We start from the raw sequence: 5361 nt of genomic DNA on the forward strand, positions 1-5361 counted from the left end.
TTAATCACAGAATAGAGAGGATGTGGAGAGATGTCTACGAGCATGCCCTAGACCTTTTCTATCAGATGTTCACTTCACTGGAACATCAGGGAACACTTAATCCAGACAGTGAAATCCATCTGTACGCCTTGCACCGAGTTTTCCGTCCACACATACAGAGCAACCTAGACTCTTTCCGAGATGCATGGAACAGTCATGGTCTTAGAACTGAACGGAATCAGTCACCACAGCAACTCTGGATAAGATACAGAGACCAAGGCCCCGTGGAGGACCCTTCAGAGGTTCGAGAACAACCGCCTTTTAACAAAATTATTAAAACTATCTGACCATAATTTAAAAAAAAAAAAAAAAAAACCCTGCTACATACTGTTTAGTTTTTGACTAGGGGAGAAAAACCATGTGCTAAAAGGTCATAGTCAGCGATTCAAACATAAGCTCTCCAACATTTTCTGAGCTAACATTTCTTTGTCGCATGTACATTTTTCTAGCCTATGCACAATTGTACTGTTTTATCATATTTGATTGTTAACATATTATTTAAATACTTACCAACATGCGGACCAAAAAAAAAACTCACAAATGTGTTGTGCAATGACCTAAAGTATTAAAGTAGTTGTAACTACAACACTAAAGATTATTCCATGTTCAGGTTTCTGAGGACTACGGGATTGACTGGAACGGGCCTCACACTAACCATGGAGGCGTTACATCAGTACCTGACATTCAGCTGGGCCATGAGCTATCAGATGAAGAGCTTGCTACTTTGCCTGTTTCAGGAGTTTCATTGACAGATGCAATCGGATCTTACTTGGAGACCGTCCGAATTCTGTCAAGAACCATAGGAGACTGATATACAACCCAAGCTTTTTATTTAGCATGCTTCAACAAACAGACATGCAATGTAAAACAATTTGCTTCCCTCACATAATCTTACAAGTTCCTTTCTTTCAAGTTTTTCCCATCATGATGTTTGTGTTATTGTAATTGTGGAAAAAAAAAAATAATAAAAACATGGCAGCTTGGGATGCAGAACTGCTGTCTCTCCCATTTTATCTAAAAATGTAAAATTGCTTTTTAGAAAAATGTGAACCACTAAACATGTTTCATTCGCCTTTGATTGCTTTCTATTCGAACTTTGGCAAATTTTTAGCCTGAAAAATCTTAAACCAGTCCAAAACCTGTGTGTGCACTATTTATTGCAGAAATAAGTGCTTCCTCGAAGTCTTGGTATGTCTGGAAACGAGCTGGCAGCTTGAGCGTTTCAAAACAAGTAGACGCTGTCGGAAAGATGCCACCAGAGATCTCCACATTGAGTTCAGGAGGAAGCATCTCCCAGCCAACCCAGAATTTCATCAGTTGGGCCAGTCTACTTGATGAAGCTAGAAAGTCAGAAATGTAGTTAAGGAAACATTTAGTTAATTGTTCATCATGCTGCAGAGAATATACAGTGAAATTATGAATTTCATACATTATAACTTCCAATGCTTATTATCAAGCATTTGCAATATGAGCAATAGCTTTATTTAAAAAAAAAAAAAAAAAAAAGTTCCTATACCGGTTTCAATGAAGATCCTTAGAAATCCAGTGATGCGGCACATGGACTCAACATCAAATTCCTCATCTTCATCACTATCCTGAGCTGGCCATGTGATTTTGTCTATTACCATCTGATAGAACATGGAAGAGGACAACTTAGTCTACAGTACTGGTGAAAAGAATATATATTTTAACTTTTTTATTAATAGCAAACAACAATTTCAGTATATTATATCATGGAAGGTTCGCCAAATACATTTATAAATAAGGTCTCATAAATCAGTGGTCCCCAATCCCTGGGCCACGGAACGGTCGGTGAGTCATTAGGTACAGGGCTGTGAGAGTTGATGGTCAGGTGTGAAATTTATGGTTTTCAGGGTTTTTATCGTTAACACTGTTTCCTTGGGTCTTTACCCGTGTGCTATTAATACATCTTTTTTTGTTAGCGGTACTGGTTTTATTTTGTTGTATTAATCCACTACAGATTTAAGGCTGGTCTCTAAAAAAAAAAAAAAAAATGTCGGACATAAACCATTCCATGGTGCAAAAAAGGTTGGGGACCGCTCTTATCAGTGATGAGAAAGAACAGGTTTACCTGTGGTGTGAACTGCATTTCTCCCATTCGTGGGAAAAGAAGTGGGACAACATCTGGCCTACTCGTTAGCAGGGGCCATACCATGACATCCTTGATTCCCTTTCTCAGCTGTTTGAGTTGGCGCATGGTTCTCCCAATAACCTTCCAGGCAGAGAGACACAAGCCATAGTATAAGAATAAATATCATCCTGAATTCTATACAAGTTGGCACGGTAGAGGAAATTTTCATGAAGACACACTGATGTGCTTTGCCATATCTATTTACACTGTAGTAGACTGTATACACCAAAGACAAATATAATAAATTTGCACAGTTTAGAGTAATATATTCTTCAATTCACACACACATCTTTTATGGGTGCTTTGTTATTTTCCCAACATCAAACCACATTCTGCATTAAAAAAAATGCTAAGGAAACCCTTTTTCATTAACGACAATGTGTCTTTAATGCCTAGTTAAGTGCAAAACGTGGTAATGCAGACTTGAGATAACTGTTCTGCAGAAGGCATAACTGATGGGTGAGTGGGCAGATTCCCTTTCTACATCAAGTAGTGATTTGGAATGTGTTTATTTTAAGAAGGGAATTTTAAAAACACAAACATACATTAAATTTTTTACCTGCTGTCAGTATACTACAGACTGAAGATATTTTATAAAGGGATTTCTGTGTTTGAAGTTTCATCTTGTGTGCGTGCATTTGTGGAATTAGGGTGTGAGTGCCAACACTTCCAGGTATGAAGGAAAAGGTCAGATTTTGGTTATGAAAAACTATGTGCATGATTTAAGAAAAAAAAAAAAAAAAAAAAAGAAGAATTTTAACTTGACTGGGAGAATGGTAAATTTTAGTGGTTAAAAAAAAGAAATATTTACAAAAGTAATTTCGGCATTAATAAAAAGGGTGAAGAAAAGGAAACATGACCATTGCCTGCCAGTGTTGAATAAAAAGCTACTGTATTTTAATCTGTCTGCTTATTAATTTCAACAACTACAACAATGTCTTTGATACTTAACCAGCAAGAACCTACCGCATGCACTAGAAGTTTGTTATGAAGCCATCTCCTATTTGTTTTATTTACTGCAGGGAGATCCCAAGACAGGGTCAGATCAGAGACTGTGTCTTGCTGTTCCTGAGTAAGTTCTTCGAGTTCAAGCTAAAATTAAGATTAAACAAGTTATTATGGTAGTCCACACACTGATTGTAATCCAATTATTTTTTAAATTTTACATACCATTTGTATGATACTCCGGATGTGCAGATCAGGACAGTCTTCTATAACAATTGTTGCCAATTCCGGGTCACCATTGAACAGCACGTGAATTATTGCAGGACTTAATCCTGTGACACGGGGACCATCATGCAAAAAGGTGTGGGCCAACATCCTTCCTGCAACCCGGAAGAGGCTGCTCTCGATAAGTACCTCTGATGTTGCTGGGACAAGATGGTCCGGTTCACCCTCAAATAGCAGTGTTCGACCCATTCCTCCTAGAAGTACCAAGAAAGCAGGGTTTTCTTTATTTTAGTTTTTTAAATTTGCCAGTGCTTTATGTAAAACTGTATTTTAAAAATTATCTCAAGCTTTAAAGCAAGGAGATTAAGGTAATTATAATAATATATACCAATATTATCCTTTTGTTAATTTCTAAAAAAAAAAAAAAAAAAATATCCAGACACAAACACCACATAAGAGTAAAATACATTTAAAAGTGGTGAAATACCGTGTATAGGAATTTCTTTTACTTATGTATTAATCACATTATTTTATCGTATAATGCCTTGGTGCCACTGGATTTTAACAAGTCTCACACTCATACAGCAAGACAAATGGTGGGGGTCTAGTAAGGAAGTTAGGGAAGCAGACAACTCCACAGGAAGAGTCCTTTGTCTCTTCGAGGACTCTGGGAGGTAGCAAGGGAGTGTGAACCTTAAGGTGTAAAACAGCTGTGTACTGCCTTTTTTGCCTGAAAAAGGTATTTAACTGAGAGCCATGCTAGGCTCAGGGAGAACTCTGCTGACCATCTGTCCCGCGGACATGCAGGCTCCACCAAGCTTGGTTGTATGTTCTTTGTGTGTTTTGATTAAAGAATGTTAGCTAACGCTCACCGCTCGTCTGCAGGCTTTATTTAATGGAAAACTTCCACAACAAAAGCATATGAAAATAGTGGTACACTTACCAAGATCTACTCTGAATCCAAACTGGAGTTTGGATATTATTGTTGTCACAAAGTACCGCATCACCCCTTGTCCGACAGCAGCATCACCTGAAATAAAATACAGATGATTACACTGTACAAAAAAAAAAAGATGTCTGAGTGTTATTGCCAAACCTATTTAATTAAAAACATTGCGTTTTATTTAAAGAGAAAGCAATATTATTTTTGTTGGAATCCTAGAATCCTGACCCTGCCAGAAAAAAAATAAAAAAAAGAGGAGTATTGTACAATACACATTTATATTACTAGTGGTCAGGTATATTATTTAGGACCACTGGGCCCATTCACAACAAACTTATTAACCTGTAACAAATTAAATTTATTTAAGTTCAATTCAGTTTTTCACTGTAACAGGGCTACTTCTGTGTGATAGAGTAAAAACAATATAACTGTCATTGTAGTTAGCACGATTGGCCAACGGAGCTCATCGTATGATGCATTTCAGCCACATGAAATCAGTAAGCCACTAACACAACTCCATTAAAAGACATTTAACTAATTAAATGTATTTAACACAATATATTTATATTACTAACCATGAAGGGTACAATGAAGTGGACATGCCCATTCTTGTTGCTGTTTATAGAATGAGAGAAGTGCCCGGTCTCTGTCCTCCTCAGAGTCCCTCACATCCATCCTCAGCTGAAGTGGTGTCCCAGATGCATGTTCCCGAAGTAGATTTTCTCTGAAAACTTTGGCAGCTTGAGCTGGATCTTTAATCAACACCCAATCTAGACCGCAAACATAAATTAAACAATTACACATAGAAAAAACCGTCTTAACATGTTACATGCAGATATGCATTCCTTTACAGTCAAAGATGTAGAACACCTGAAAAATGTCATTCAGTGCAGCACCAAAAGGAAAATGGCCTAGTACCTACATAGTGTTTTACCACGAACACTAAAAGGCCTTTATACTACAGTCGCATTGACCCAATCAATCGTCTAATACATATTACCAGAAATATTCTAAATATTCCATTTCTGCAAAGAATTAGGTTTGATTCCTGGTTTCA

The sequence above is a fragment of the Rhamphochromis sp. 'chilingali' genome (genome assembly GCF_963969265.1).
Source record: "Rhamphochromis sp. 'chilingali' genome assembly, chromosome: 9".
Lineage (NCBI taxonomy): Eukaryota > Metazoa > Chordata > Actinopteri > Cichliformes > Cichlidae > Rhamphochromis > Rhamphochromis sp. 'chilingali'.